This window comes from Lolium perenne, chromosome 5 (assembly GCF_019359855.2).
Source record: "Lolium perenne isolate Kyuss_39 chromosome 5, Kyuss_2.0, whole genome shotgun sequence".
Classification (NCBI taxonomy): Eukaryota; Viridiplantae; Streptophyta; class Magnoliopsida; order Poales; family Poaceae; genus Lolium; species Lolium perenne.
In genome coordinates this window covers 240634894-240652047 of record NC_067248.2, presented here as the reverse complement: position 1 = coordinate 240652047, position 17154 = coordinate 240634894, and the positions used below count along the sequence as shown (strand labels likewise).

Here is a 17154-nt window from a genome sequence, read left to right as displayed (position 1 = left end):
CACCAATAACTCAACTCATGAGGTTTGGAGGATTGTGACACTGACTTAGAGCCAAAGATTCTCTCTTAACATCAACTATCTTGAATCCAACAAATGGTCTTCAACCAAAACCTATGGAGTATTCCTTAAACAAAAACTCAATGAAAACATTAGTTTATAGAAATTATCATCAATTACCGAAAACACACATAGGAGCAATGTACCCTTATACCCTGTCAAGTGCACAAAACACACTAGAATCACGCAACACGTTCTTGTGGAGTTCTTCCTTCCCACGAGGAAAGAAGAATTGATTCCCAAAAAATTCGTGGAAAAAAAAGAAAAGATATCTCGTTATCGTAAACCATAGGAGGTTGTATTGGTGAGATCCAAAGGTTCACATAACCCAAAATAAACAGTAAAATGGAACTAGCTAGGGGCAATCACAGCCATTTGGAGAGCTGAGCCGTCCGATCCGTCTATCCAACGATCTAGATTGTGCTGTTTGCCCCGCATTATCGCTAAAATGGTTTACTTCGTCGAATCGCGATTGATGGGCCAGGCTAACTTTTTTGGGCTGCTACTCCATATACTGAGCTGGACGTCTTGTGGTTTACCGGGCCGAAAAAGTGCGAAACCCTAGCTCAAAGAAGGCCCATAGTGGAGCTGCTTTACTTCTCCTTTCGTCTCCCTCACGAGTCATGCCCCGCTCGCGAGGCGACTTACCTTAAACTGCCGGCGGCGCCGTAATGGTAGGAATGAAGCTCCACCGTTTTGCTCCCATAACTGTAGCTGGTAAGTGCATATGCGTTACTTGCCCCCTCCTATAAATCGGTTCCTTATATACGTTGCCCACAATCACCTAAATCTCCCATTCGTCTCCCCATTCGACAGCCAACCTAGCTCCCGGAACGACTAGGCACGCTGAAATAAGATGCATCTGCAGGTGACCGGGCACTCCTTCTTGATTTAATTTTCCATGACCCAATTACATGATTGATCTAATTTTCCCCCGTCAATATCCTCTTTAGATGTTGAGACGGATTCTTGTTTATTTTGGGTCTGCTGTATGAATCGTTACCAAGGGAGGAATTTCTAGCAATTTCATTCTGCATCTGCAGCTATGCCGTAGGAGCCATCCTTGGAGTTGTGCGAGGAAGCACTGATACATTGAGAGATGCAGAAAACTTGTTGCTGATACGCATGCCATGTTTTAGGGCGGCAACCTCTCTTTGGTTCAGGTCCCATCTTTCCCCCCTCTCCTGGTACTTCAGTGTGCTTGCCTTGATTAATCTGGTAATATGTAATTTGTAAATTAACTGATGATAGACTCAGCAGTTGTTAGGAAAAGGAATGAAAATATGTTACTGTTTCAACTCCGAATTAGGTTTATTACTTGTGTGCCATCGTTTTATCTTATCATGCATAGACCACTTGATTTTAAGATGTCTGACCTCCTAGCCATTGGTATTACAAGCCTTTCGCTAATCACATTTCGTTAGTTAAACTGTAGAATGTATGAATGGAAATCTCTGTTTTGTAATAATTTTCCTAGCCTTGCTTGATGTAATTTTAGAAAAGTTATATTCAGAATTAGGATTTTACCATAGCTCCATTTTCAGATGAAGAATAGTTCACTAGAGATTAAATGGTCCGTACAGATCTCTTCTTGGATTGTGTGTCATTTCATTTAGAAATTTCTGAAAGTGCTTTGTTTAGGCATCCTTATTCCAATCTAGATTTTGCGACGCTCTGATCTTTTGGTTATATTTGAAATCTTCCGTTGCAATTTTCTTCAGTTCCATCTATGGTTTGTTCTTTTCTTTGTCAAATACCTTCCTCCCTCAGTATAGCACTAGATCAGATGTACTCATGTTTGGTAAAACAGGAACTTCGGGCCACAACTCTTGCAAGCTGATCAATAAGCTTTGTGGGATATAGAAGCTAATCCATCTATAATGTTCTTGACATATTAGTGTAGAACTCATACATTGTTTTCTAAGTAAAGTTGCTTAAGGACTTCCTTCGTATGCAATGTGGAAATGGTTTCATTTTCATTTATCACAGTTATTTGTGCACCATTAAATTTTGTTGTCTTTGATTAGCTGTTCTATTTTTTGTTGTTGTATACTATAGAAGAGTGACAATGCAAATACATACTTCAATCTAATGAGGTGTGAGCTCCATCTTTGTCTTATACGGGTTGGTTTCTTTGCAAAGATTAGGGTACTTCTATCACTAAATTGCTCTTTTGGTCTTTTGTGTTCTTTCTAGTGTGATCAAAACTTCCAAATTGTTTGGGAAAAAGAAAAGTCCATTTTCCTAAGAGGAGCAGGAACGGATAGAATACGCGCGACATTTGTTGATCATATATTCAATTTTACATCAACCGAAAGTAAAGTGGCAACGCCAAATCCTTCCTTCTGGCCATAGACCATTTAGTTTTAAGTGGTTCACTATGTAATCAAACACCCTCAACATATAAGTTGTAGTAATTTTTTATTATAAATTATGCATTTCATCACATTGCTGTATGCTCTTTTCCTCCCTTGTTCTTGCTTTGTTTGGTCCCTATTCTGATGCAACATAGTCCAGTCAATACTTTGGCGAGTTACAAATTTGTGGTCTGTATTCAGGTCTCGTGCAGTTTCTCTATTTCCAGAAGTCAAGGATGGATCCTGTTGACATTGCATGAATGTATGTACATGGAAATCTATCATTATTTGTTTTGCTTGCACCACAGGTCTGTTTGTGTAATTATTAGCAACTTTGCGCATATATCTAACTTCCTTGAACATGGACGGGCGCAACAACGCGCGCCTTCATGGTCTAGTACATAAATAAAATAGATCGGATATGCTTTCATCCGTATCAGAACGGGTTCCCTCAAGTTTATTTCTACATAGTATGGAGTTTAAAACTTATCGGTACAGAGTACAACATTTAAGTGTATTTATTACATATTATTTTTCTATAACATTTATGGGTATTTATTATATATTTCTTTTTATAACATTTATGTGTATTTTTTTGTTAATTGTTTTCCGAAAGTGTTGTGTTAAGATCATATATGTATAATGACATTTGTGGCACTTGTACCATTTGTGTCATTTGGGTTCAAGCGCTCCACATGTCCGACCACTTTTGAAACCTGTGTATATTGTGCCCATCGAAGGTGGGTCAAAGTTATGATGAGCTTAAGCAATAAATCAATCAGAAACAAAAAAAAAACACAATACTCATTTGTTGCTCAATGACCGACTGAACCATTTATGAGAACCATCATTAAATATGATGCCAAATAAATATACAACATAATTAGAAATTATTTGTTAAAATCTAAAATAAATAATATGATATGTGACATGTATATGTACTTAATATAATACAATATCTTACTATATAGTTTTATATCAACATTGATGTGGGAAAATAAATGCTAGATAGAGCCACATGAGCACCAGCTTTTGATACCACATTGAGGAATATATATGAAATAAATACTGTATACAAAAGTGGATGTACATAAGTTTACAAAAAATAAAGATAAGTAAACATTAATTTAGATATATACATATATTTGGTAGTTCATTAATATCAATACTTTATGGTGGCTCTATTTAAACTACTTCCACAATGACATACATGACATAAAAATATGGGAAAAAAGAATATCATATATTGTATAGCACCTTATAAAAATACCACCAACAAATATGGTGCCAAAGGAACTACAAAAATAATACTTTTTGTTTGTACACATCTTGCAAAATATAAATGTGAGATTTAATTGAACTTAATACGGTCAAATCTCTTACAATAAAAATAATATTTTTATATTAACTTTATGTGTGAGGAAACAAATGCATGGTACAATCAATGCATGAGATTTTCTTTATCCTACATTAAAAGTATCATAAAATGATATATAAATACATAAAATAATTGTAGTTCTTACAAAAATGGGAGTATATCAGACCTAAAAAGATATGTGAACATTACTTGAAAGATATGCATACATAAAATAAAATAATAGATCAGTATCCATGTTTTATGAAGGCCCTATAAAATACACATATAGGAGATTGGTAGAAACCGACCCTAAATAGGTGAAAGGAGAAGCATAAAAAATACAAGTAGTATCCTCTCGTAAAATGGCAGTCATCACTAGGAAAACAAGGATGGTTATCTACAAAACTGCAACTGTTCTCTTCACCATTGTGATGATGTCTTCTATGTTGCCATCCTGCCATGCAAGTACGCAAAATTTTCCTTGTTTAGTATGCAATTTGTACATGTGCAAGAAATTGATTCTAGCTATATTCTTATTTTTTTATCTTTATTTACATGATACACTATCGTTAATGATGTAATGTATTTCATTTGTAGTTGGACCATGGATATGTGAGGAGTTAAAAAACTGCAGTGATTCGTCGTGCTTAGATAATTGCGGAGAAAGGGGATTTAGTCGTGCAAGCTTTAGTTGCTTATGTAATGAAAGAAAGGATGAGTGTTGCTGCCGATATTTGGTTGGGATGCCAAAATGATGTCATCAATAGTTATGGTTATCGTGTTTGTGTAGTACAATGTTGATGAATAAAATCGCTTCATCTAGTTGATCAATATGTATTTGACGCATAAATTGATCTTTGTTGGATAATTTTTTATTGGGTTGCCTTTTGCCTGTTTTTTATTCTTATGCCACGAAAACTAATGGTTTACTGTCGCATGTTCCATTGGAAACATTATTAATAGTTTATAGTTTAATGTGAGAGGTTGTTAGGGTCACACCTAATCATACCAAACGCCCAATTAAGAGAGAGTGAAACTTAACCAACTAGGAGCCTCAACATTGATTTGGCGTTTTGGACTGTCGGATCCATTCATCCGATGCTCTAGATCAACCAAATAATCTTGAATGGTCTATACTCATGTTTAAGGAAGAGGTTGTAGTCGTGACCAAGGATATGGTATGGGCTCGTTCATGGGAAGAGGAAGAGGTAGAGCTAATGAGGGTTTTGGTGACCTGCATGCAAATAATGTAAGGAATTTGGATGGTAATAGACATAATGACATGGATGCGGATGACTGTAATCCTATGAATAGGAAGAGTCTGACTTTTGAGTCAGCTGGCAAAAACCCTCAAGCTGGGGAGGGCAAAGAACCAACGTCAACCGTTGCAGTCATTGTGACATTGTTTCATCATGGGGGAATGGTGCACCCCAAGCTACTGATGGTGGAACACCGGGAAAAGTTCAGCCCCCAAAGCGTTCAAGAACCAATGAAGAGAAGACCAAATTTAATATGTCGGCAAACTCTAGGATGAAGGTTGACCGAGAGCAATGAAAATATTAAAATTTAACGGTCGATGTCTACAGAAGGTGAAAGTTCAGAGATGGTAAACCTAGAGGGGGGGTGAATAGGTTTCTACAAATTTTAATTCTTTCTTTGCAATATTAGGCTTTGCGGAATATAAAGATGAGTCTAATGCAAACTAGGTGAAGCAACCTATATGATGATATGAGTAACTCGAGCACGAAGGCTCTCACAGGCAATTATATCACAAGTAAGGAGTTCGGTTAGAGATAACCGATAGCACGCGGAGACGAGGGTTTATTCCCGTGTTCCCTTCCTTTGCAAGAAGGTACGTCACGTTTGGAGGAGTGGGGTCCCACGAAGGATTCCCCAAGGCCGCGAAGGCTCGCCCTATTCTCCGGAGCCTATCCCACGAAGGAATAGCTCACTCACTTGTGGTAGACTTTGAGGTAGCCTCCAAACCTTCATAATCTTGTCAGGAGCAAATCCACAGCCCGGATGCTTCCAGGCCACTCTTGCCCACCTAGGGTTTCCAAGGAACCCTAGAGAGCAAGTATCTTGATGAATACAAGGGGGAACTAGATTTGGCTTGGTAGAACGGTAGATCGGGTCCTCCTCTATCTTTTCCCCGGAGGGATTTGAGTTTGGGTGGAGGAGGAGAGAGATCTGAGGCTTTTGGTGTTTCTAACAATGGAGTATGTGAGAGAGAGCTCAAGAACAGCTTGTAGTGTGTTGCCTAACTGTCCAGAGGTAGGAGAAGGGCTTTTTATAGTGTCACTTGAAATCTGGCCGTTGCCACTTGACACCTCAGCATTTTCTTCGAGGAACCCGGTCAACCGGGGCTGGGACCGGGCCGGCCGGCGCAGGGTCCGGTCAGACCGGACCTGTGACCGTGCCGTCCGGTCCAAATCGGATCTGGGACCGGGCCTTGACCGGAGGGGGTTTGTCGAGCAGAACAGGTAGCCGGTCCACGGCCCGGTCAACCGGGCGGCAGACCGGAATAGCCCGGTCCAGACCGGAGTATATGCCGGGCCAGCACCGGGCGAAGGGTCCAACGATACTGGAATTGACCCGGTGTGCACCGGTCCAGGGCCCGGTCGGAACCGGGCCACCCAGCGCCAGGGCCGGTCAGACCGGAGCTTGGACCGGCCAGTTGCTGATCAGCCCTTCTTCTTTTCTGTTGAAATGGGGGGTCTCCCTTTACCTTCTTGTTCCATTGATACACCATTTGTGCCTCTTTGGCTAATGCCTGGGATTAACTTCATGGACATGTATTAGGCCAAATACTCTAGCACGGTGTCATTGTTACCAAAATAATGGATAAGGGTAAAATACCCTTACAATCTCCCCCTTTTTGGTATACGATGACAAACAGAGCTAGGGTCACATATAGATATTATGATAAGCTCTAAACCTTGATTCCATATAAGATATTAGGACAGCTCCCCCATAATGTGTGCACTTGGAGAAGTTGCGTTTGAATGCAAAGTGCACCATTTGTGGAATATGAGAAGCTCCCCCAATATCTTTAGGAAACAAGCATGGTATGGACATGTGAATATCAAGATATATAAGCATAAAGCATGATCATCCTAATATAGAGATTAAGCATACAAGTACTTGTCCATACACGAATTATTTAAAGTAGCAAATGGTTCTTGAAAAAGTAAGCAAATAGGCACAAGCCAAATAAGAAGCAAAATAAGTATCAACCATGGCTTGTGCAACCAAAGGAACCCCGTGATCCTAGACTCTACTCTCTTCTCCCCCTTTGGCATCGGAACACCAAAAAGGCGAAGACAAGAGTAGGGATGCTAACGGTCCCATCAATAGAACTCTGTCCCGGTGGGTAGAGAGTCCTCATCACCATCCTCATCATCATCCTCTTCATAAGCTTTACTTCCTTCATCATAGGTGCCAGATCCAGAAGCCTCAGGAGCATGAGCAGATCTAGTAGGAGGAGGAAGACCACCATGAGCAAATAGTGATAGATCAAAGTTCTGGAGCATCTCATCATTAATGGGAGGCATCTCCCAAGATGGTGCAACCACAGGCTGCATCTCAGGTCCAGGAGGAGGAACAGGGGCATTTCTCGCAGCCATGAATTCATTTTGGCGTCTCCTGGTCTCCTGGTTCAAGGCAAGACTTTGATGAGCAACATCATTGGTATTCTTGCACATCTGCCACAGGCTGGTAAAGAAGCGAGAGGCACCCCGCTTGGGGCGCATAGAGTAGCTGGAGCTAGCTGCAGGGTCATGTCTCTCCTTGGAACGGCGTTCAGAAGGCATCATAGCGGGAACTTCCGGCCTATCTCCCTGCTTAGGAAACTTGAATGGTTCCATCTTGACCAGTTCATCTTTCTTGTTGTTAGGAGAAGGCACCACCACATTGATGAGCTGCTGAATGTACTGAGCATAGTTTGGAGTCATGCGGTCCCGAACAGAACGCCTCAGTTCACAGTAGAGAAGGTCACAGCCATCAATTGTCCTCATGTTATCAGGACGGCAATAGTACATCAGATTAAGGTGGTAGGCACGTCATTCAGTTGTGTCTCCTGACTTGCTGATAAGATTCTCGCGGAATAGCTTGGCAAGCACAAGATATGAGTAATACATTCCAGAAACAGTGGGAGGATCAGCTGTAGGATTCGAAGGATAGCAGAAGGAAATGTCCCCATGAGTGAACTTTTCCTGAGAGTGAATCTTGAACCCATGAGCACGGCCAGCACCAAACCCCATAGCTTCACAGAAGTCAAGATAGTTGCAAGAGTACTTCTCTTTACCAGTCATCCAAGTCATGGTGCGAGCGGGGTCATCATGAAAGAATACGGTGCAATGGAATTGACACACAAGGATTGGACAATAGTACCCAATGCCCTGTTCATCACCGGGCTTCAAGCACACAAGATCATATAGCCCCATATTCTTCAAAGTATCAACCACAAAGCGGTACTTGGTGGCTTGATGCATGGTAAGCGCTTCTTTGTTGATAGCCTTGGGCATCACAATGGTACCATTCTTCATGCACTCTCTGGAGTTGTAGAAATCATCCCATAGGCTCGCTTGAGTGTTGGTCCAGAATGACCTGTCCCCATCAGTGCAAGTCCGTTCCTCAAACCGATAAGGATTTGCCTCTCTAACTCTTCTCCAATTAGCAATATGCGTTGTGCCAACATTGAAGTTTGGCACTCTCTCAATAAGATCATCATCATCTTGGGCTGCATGCTTATCTTTCTTTCTCTTGGCAACTGACTTGCCTCTACCTCCAGCTGAACCACTTGGACCAGTACCCTGAGGTGCTCTAGAAGGCATGCGAGAGCTAGTCCGGCACCCTGGGGGCCTCTCATGCCTCCCTCTCTTGGAAACGGTACCACGGCCATCATTACTTGAATCCCCTGTGAATGAGTAAAAAGAGCGAGGATAGCAGTGGGATAAGTGTACATGTCATCAGAAATAAAGAGACCAAAGAGTATAGCATATATTCAAGTGTTTTGACGGAGTTGTGCGAAGAAATGGGCGACCCGGCGTATGGTCCGGTCAAACCGGACGACGGTCTGCCATCTGGTTGACCGGGCTACGCGCCGGACCGGCCGGTTGAACGGCCGGTTGACCGGGCCTGGGGCTGGGTTCTGTCAACTTGTTAGGTTTGCCCAGAAATTCAACCACAAAATCATGCAAAAACTCATAAACTTGAACATATACTATAGCATTGTAGAGTGGAACATGTGCATAGTGGTGTGAGACACTCTAATGGCATGAGGACTTACAAACCCAAACCCTAACCCTAACCCTAAATTTTTCTCAAATTTCCTCAAAGATGTGCAATGTGGAGGAAAAGAGAAGGAGAGGGAATAGAGGAGGGGATTTACCCGAAGACATGGTCCTTTTTGCCCAAAGGAACAAGTACAACAGCAAGAGTAGGCTTGAGAGCCAAATCCTCAAGATCTCCAAGTGTAGCTTGAAGGAGACCGAATCCCTTGGTGGAGATGATCCAATATGCCCGATCTATGGTTTGGTGAAGTTTGGGAGGGATCTATTGGTGGGATAGCCCTAGGGAGAGGTGGAGATGAAGGGGGCGGCGCCTATGGTGTCTATGGTGGAGGGGGGAAGTGAGGAAGAAGAACACCCAAAGGGTAACCTCCTCCCCACTAAATCTGCCGCACGACCGGTCGGCCGCCCGGTTGACCGGGCCTCGGGCTGGGTGGCCCGGCGTAGAGGCCGGTCCGACCGGGCCAGAGACCGGCCACTACTGCTTTGCCTCGTTTTGCCCCTATTCTTTGTGCAATTGTGTGTGTGTATGCTCAGAAGATGACATGTACATATAGATAGATAGATATATGATGAGATGAGCATAGACATGGGGTAGGAAACACAAGGTTCTCTAGGCATACCCATTGGAGTGAAATCCAAACAAGATGTAAATAGCAACAATGGGCATGATTCGAAGGATATCAAGAATCATAAATCATTTTGAAATAGTTTTTGCAATAAGATCATTTTGCCTTATTTAGTCAAATCAATTTGCACATGAGGCTTAATGAGGGGCGGGGGATTACTCCCCCTATGTTAAAGCGCAAATGTCATGAGACCTCGAAGAGACATGCTTGGGTCCATATAATGACATTGGGTCTATTTATGTTGCACACATAGGTATGCATAATACCAAGACATGGTAAGATGACTATCCCCATATGTGTTGCACCTCTAAGCTAGATAGCAAGATAAATGCAAGAATATAGTGCAAGAAGTTATTCAATCTAAGTTTTTAGGATCAAGAATACCAAGTTCTCCTCTCAAGTTTACAAACCGGGCTTCATCCAAAGGCTTAGTGAAAATATCCGCCAATTGGTATGTTGTTCCCACATGAGTGAGATCAATGTCCCCATTGGAAACATGGTCACGTAGGAAGTGATGGCGAATGTCAATGTGTTTGGTGCGACAGTGTTGAACGGGGTTATTGGCGATCTTTATTGCACTTTCGTTGTCACATAGAAGAGGCACCGTACCAAGAGACACACCATAGTCTTTCAAGGTTTGCTTCATCCATAACAACTGAGTGCAACAAGATGCCGCGGATATGTATTCGGCTTCGGCGGTGGATAGAGCGGTGGAGTTTTGTTTCTTGGATGACCAACTCACCAATGACCGGCCAATCGGAATCCGAATAGCCAATGAGTTCAAAGGTTGACCCCTTTGGATACCACAACCTGAGAGTAGGAGTAAGAACAAGGTATCTTAGAATCCGTTTGACCGCCATCAAATGGCTCTCCTTAGGAGCAGATTGAAAACGAGCACACATCCCTACACTTAGCATGATATCCGGCCTAGAGGCGCAAAGGTAGAGCAAGGATCCTATCATGGAACGGTATACCTTTATATCCACATCCTTCTCACCATCGCATGAGCCAAGCTGCCCTTTTACGGGCATGGGTGTCTTCATTGGGCTTGCATTGGTCATGTTGAACTTCTTGAGCATGTCCTTCACATACTTTTCTTGAGAGATGAAGGTGCCTTTTGCAAGTTGCCTCACTTGGAAGCCTAGAAAGAACTTCAACTCTCCCATCATGGACATCTCAAATTTCCTAGTCATCAATAGCTCAAAAGCTTTGTTATGATTGGGGTTAGTTCCACCAAAGATAATATCATCAACATATATTTGACATATAAATAAGCCACCCCCTTTAACCCGCTTGGTGAAAATGGTGGAATCGACCGTACCCATGCAAAACCCATCATGTAGTAGGAAATCCCTAAGGAACTCATACCAAGCACGTGGAGCTTGCTTGAGACCGTAGAGTGCCTTATGGAGTAAATACACATGGTTGGGTCAGCGTGGGTCTTCGAAACCCGGGGGTTGAGCTACATATGCGGTTTCTTTTAGGGGACCATTCAAAAATGCACTTTTCACATCCATTTGATATAGTTTGAAATTGTGGAAGGATGCAAATGCAAGAAAGAGACGAATAGCTTCAAGACGGGCTACCGGCGCAAAGGTATCCTCAAAGTCCATACCTTCTATTTGGGCAAACCCTTGCGCCACTAACCTTGCTTTATTTCTTATAACAGTACCATTCTCATCTTGCTTGTTCTTGAATACCCATTTGGTCCCAATGACATTGATGCGATGATCCTTGGGTCTCTCAACTAGAGACCATACTTCATTACGAGTGAAACACTCCAATTCTTCTTGCATGGCAATTACCCAATCCGGATCAACCAAGGCTTCATGTACCTTGAGTGGTTCAAAACTAGACACAAAAGCATGGTGTTGACAATAAGTGATAAGTAATGCATGGTGTCTACGAGTTACCACTCCTTTCGAGATGCTACCAAGGACTTGATCTACTTTCATGTCACTTGCCCTTGTAGCGGTCTTGATCTTCCGAATGGTTCCTTCATGATCAATAAATTCATCTCTTGCTAGTACATGATCATGAGGGACAACTTGAGCTTGATCATGAGTTGAGGATGTTTCTTGATCATCATCATGGTCTTGCTCAGGGGGTTGAGGGCTTTCTTCTTGTTCTTCGGAATGTGGCTCATCTTGAGTAGAGGATAAATCTTGAGTTGCACTTGATGGCTCAGCTTGAGTTGAGCTAGGCTCAACTTGGGCCGAGCTTGATACTTCTATTCCATCATCTTGATCATCATTATGAACTTCTGTGGGCCGAATGTGTCCAATGCCCATAAGCTTGATGGCACTAGAAGGATCATCATCATTTCTTGCAACACATGGAACAACTTGCTCCACTTGGGAGCCATTATCCTCCAAGAACACCACGTCACAAGATACTTCAACAGCCCCAGTGGACTTGTTGTAGTATCTATAGGCGTGAGAGTTCTCCGCATATCCAACAAATGTACCCTCAATAGTTCTAGTTTCAAATTTACCGAGCATCCCCTTATTGTTCTTAACAAGGCATTTGCATCCAAAGACATGAATGTGCATGACATTAGGCTTGTTACCTGTAAGAAGCTCGTATGGAGTTTTATTATGCAGGGGGCGGAGGAAGAGCCGGTTGGAGTAGTGGACAGCTGTAGAGATGGCTTCTCCCCAAAAGTTATGGGGTGAATTGAATTCACTCAACATAGTTCTTGCCATTTCAATAATAGTCCGGTTCTTCCTTTCAACAACACCATTTTGTTGAGGGGTGTATGGAGCTGAAAACTCATGCTTGATGCCCTCATCATCAACAAACTCTTACATAGTGTAGTTCTTGAACTCGGTGCCATTGTCGGTCCTTATCGCCTTGATCTCAGATTCATACATGCGTTGAGCCTTCTTGGCGAAGATGATGAATTCTCTATAGGTCTCATCCTTAGACTTAAGGAGAAAGACCCAAGAGTATCTTGAATAATCATCAACAATGACTAGTCCATACTTGCTCCCACCAAGAGTATCATAATGTGATGGTCCAAAGAGATCCAAGTGAAGGAGCTCCAAAGGCCTAGAGGAGGTGACTATACTCTTGATAGGATGTCTCTTCTTGAGTTGTTTTCCCGCTACACATGCACTGCATACACGATCTTTCTCAAAGGAAACGCCAGTTAGTCCAACAATGTGCTCACCCTTTAGGAGTTGTTTAAGATTTCTCATATTGACATGACCAAGGCGGTGATGCCAAAGCCAACCTTCGTCATGTTTGGCCACCATTAGACATGTGGAGGGAGAGGGGCTCTCTTTCGAGAGGTCAACCACGTAAAGGTTGTTCTCCACATATCCAACAAGAACCAATTTGAGATTGTCACTCCTAAAGACTTTCACACAATAATTAGTAAAATATGAATTATAACCGTCATCCGCAAGGTGATATATAGAAAGCAAATTATAGCCAAGGGATTCAACAAGCATGACCGTCTCAAGGCACAAGTCCTTAGAGATTGCCACCTTGCCATACCCAAGTACCTTTCCCTTTGAATTGTCACCAAAGGTGATGCTTGACTTCTTGTTTATATCTTCTATAAATTGGTCAAGCACACCTCTTCCTCCGGTCATATGATTGGTGCATCCACTATCAAACACCCATTTTGGACCACCGGAGGAATACCCCTACAAAATCAAGTAGAGGATTTAGGAACCCATTGATTAATGGGTTCCCTAGTCATGGCAACAAGATCTTTTGGTACCCAAATTGAGTACCCTCTATAAGCATAGCCATTACGAGGTCCAACATAGTTAGCATAAACATCACCATAATAATCAACAAATAAAGCATAGTGATTGTTTGGTCCCGTGCGGTCACCACTAGTGGCCTTGCCAACATTAGTGACCTTCTTATTCTTCTTTTGAGCGGGCTTCTCCTTCTTGTAGTTGTTCTTCTTGTAGGGCTTGGGGGCATACCCAAGTCCAAACTTTTGATTGTTTGACCTTTGCTTACTCAAAAGGTCATCCAATCCCATCTTATTCTTGGCGGTGGTGAACTTGGCAAGTTCTTTCTTCAACCTAACATTTTCCTCAAGAATAGTTGCTTGCTCACAAGCCGATTCATTAGGATGATAGTTGAGACCATATTTGGTTACCAAGGATTCAAGATATGTATTGGTCTCAACATGCAAAGATAATTCCTCTTGCAAATGAACATGATCCTCAACAAGTTTGGCATGCTCGCTAGAAAATGAGGTAGAGGAACTAGCAATAATTTCATTAGGATCATTCATTGATCCAAGAGCCTTTTTGTAGGTTTCTTGAAGTAGGTCATGGTTCTCTCCAAGTTTCTTGAGCTCATCCTTAGCAAGCTTGTTAGCTCTTTCAAGATGGTCAAGATCCCTAGTGAGAGAAGCATGAGCAACTTCAAGCTCCTTCTTTGAAGCATCGAGCTCTTGGGCCAATAATTGAGCCCTTTCTATAGTTTCAAGATCCTTAACTTTATCTAGTTCAAATGTTTCAATTTGTTGCTTAAGGCCTTGAGATATGCACCTTTCGGTTTTCAGCTCTTGTCTTAGGAGGTTGAATCTCCGTTCTTTATCATTCAAATGATATTCTAATTCCTCAATGGACTCACCCTTTTATTTGAGGGAGTCCATCAAGAAATCAAACTTGACAAGAGCATCACCACGAAGAGTGCATCTTACTTTGTAAAGTTCCTTAAGCATAGCTAACTCTTCTTGATTTTCAGTTTCATCATCAAGAACACTAGTTAGAGAAGGTGGGGATTCCATTACCTTTGTTTCTCTTGCCATTAGACAAGAGCCAACGATTGTAGAGGAGGGAGAGTCATCGGAGTCATCATCTTGGGTTATTCTTGCCATGAAGGAAGAACCAACATCATTCTCCGTGGAGTAGTCCTTGGAGTAGTCATATGTGAAGAGTGACCCGGGCTTGGAGAAAGCCAAACCGGCCACTCCGGCCTCCTTCTCCTCATCTTCCTCTTCTTCATCGGAGGTGTACTCAGCCCCAACAAAGGCTCTTCCCTTGTTCTTCTTGTATCGATCATTGATTGGGTTTGGCTTCAATCTTGGTTTGACTCCTTTGACAAACTTTGGCTTGTCTACCCTTTTCTCATAAGGGCACTCATTTGCGAAGTGACTATCTTCATCACAGTTGTAGCACATTCTCTTCTTCTTCTTCTCAATGAGGAATGATGGAAGCTTTATATTGTACTTCTTGGCAAAGAAAGCAAAGTCTGTCACGAGGTCACTAGTTGATGTCATCTCCTCATCTTCTTCAATTTCATAGACTTCTTCTCTTTCATGGTCAGCTCTTGCTTTTAGGGCAAGGTTGTGTGAGGCTTCATCAACACGGTTCATCGCCATGAGCCTTTCTCCTGTCTTGGCCATGTTCTCATTGGCTGCCACATAGGAGACTAGATCATCGGCGTTCAGATCTGCGCTATTGGTAATGATTTGCAAGTTGAGTGCAAGGTTGGTGTCCTTTTGCTTGACTGCAATCATGGCAATGACCTTGGACTTTATGAATGCTTCATTCATCTCAAATCCGTCGTGGTATTTCTCACATCCAAGGCCCTTGACCTTCACTCTCAAAGCACCAAGCCTTCCATAAGCATCGGCCAAGGATTCTCTTTGTCTAATCATGAACATAGTTGCCTCAGTCTTTGCTGACTCATAGAGAGCTGATTGGATCAAATCGGTTCCCTCTTGGAGTACTACGATTCGATCCCACAACTCTTTAGCGGAGTCAATGTCATTGACTTGATCAAGGAGCTTGCGGTTGATGCCACTCCTAATCTTGTCACGTGCGGAGGCATTGAGTTAACGGTTGTAGAATTCGGTGGAGGTCAACCGAATGGGATCTTGTGGCTTCCGGTATCCATCAACAATGATCTCCCACAACTCCACACTGCAGCTGCAAATATGAGATTCCATAGAAGATTTCCAAAAAGGAAAGTGAGTTCCATCAAAATGGGGAACATTCCCACTATGGTTTATATGAGGCATGGTGAAGTGTTTTTGGGATAGTCATGGTTGACTTGATGGAAACCTTCCGGAGGAACCGAAGTCCCACTAGAGGTTCCACTAGTCAGGTTCTTAAGCATGGTAGTCATTTGTGCCATTTGGCTTTGGACTTCATCCTCCTTCAACTTTTTCTCGGCATCATATGCCAAGAATCTGGATTTTATCTCCTTAACTGAAAGGGTAGAATCTTCATCCAAACCCTCGAATAGTTTATCCATCTCACTCTTAAGGCTGTGAAGCCCTTAAAAAGAGTCTAGGCTCTGATACCAATTGAAAGTTCAGAGATGGTAAACCTAGAGGGGGGGGGGGGGGGTGAATAGGTTTCTACAAATTTTAATTCTTTCTTTGCAATATTAGGCTTTGCGGAATATAAAGATGAGCCTAATGCAAACTAGGTGAAGCAACCTATATGATGATATGAGTAACTCGAGCACTAAGGCTCTCACAGGCAATTATATCACAAGTAAGGAGTTCGGTTAGAGATAACCGATAGCACGCGGAGACGAGGGTTTATTCCCGTGTTCCCTTCCTTTGCAAGAAGGTACGTCACATTTGGAGGAGTGGGGGTCCCACGAAGGATTCCCCAACGCCACGAAGGCTCACCCTATTCTCCGGAGCCTATCCCACGAAGGAATAGCTCACTCACTTGTGGTAGACTTTGAGGTAGCCTCCAAACCTTCACAATCTTGTCAGGAGCAAATCCACAGCCCGGATGCTTCCGGACCACTCTTGCACACCTAGGGTTTCCAAAGAACCCTAGAGAGCAAGTATCTTGATGAATACAAGGGGGAACTAGATTTGGCTTGGTAGAACGGTAGATCGGGTCCTCCTCTATCTTTTCCCCGGAGGGATTTGAGTTTGGGTGGAGGAGGAGAGAGATCTGAGGCTTTTGGTGTTTCTAACAATGGAGTATGTGAGAGAGAGCTCAAGAACAGCTTGTAGTGTGTTGCCTAATTGTCCAGAGGTAGGAGAAGGGCTTTTTATAGTGTCACTTGAAATCTGGCCGTTGCCACTTGACACCTCAGCATTTTCTTCGAGGAACCCTGTCAACCGGGGCTGGGACCGGGCCGGCCGGTGCAGGGTCCGGTCAGACCGGACCTGTGACCGGGCCGTCCGGTCCAAACCGGATCTGGGACCGGGACTTGACCGGAGGGGGTTTGTCGAGCAGAACAGGTAGCCGGTCCACGGCCCGGTCAACCGGGCGGCAGACCGGAACAGCCTGGTCCAGACCGGAGTATATGTCGGGCCAGCACCGGGCGAAGGGTCCAGCGATACTGGAATTGACCCGGTGTGCACCGGTCCAGGGCCCGGTCGGAACCGGTCCAGGGCCCGGTCGGAACCGGGCCACCCGGCGCCAGGGCCGGTCAGACCGGAGCTGGGACCGGCCAGTTGCTGATCAGCCCTTCTTCTTCTCTGTTGAAATGGGGGGTCTCCCTTTACCTTCTTG

General features: G+C 43.2%; 1 long non-coding RNA gene across 1 annotated transcript; it reads left to right on the top strand.

The window, feature by feature from the left end:
- Positions 1-653: 653 nt before the first annotated feature.
- Positions 654-2503, top strand: LOC139831117 (uncharacterized). The gene is made up of 3 exons (XR_011745717.1): positions 654-774; positions 874-925; positions 1101-2503. It is a non-coding gene; the product is annotated as an uncharacterized lncRNA (long non-coding RNA).
- The last annotated feature ends 14651 nt before the right edge of the window (positions 2504-17154 follow it).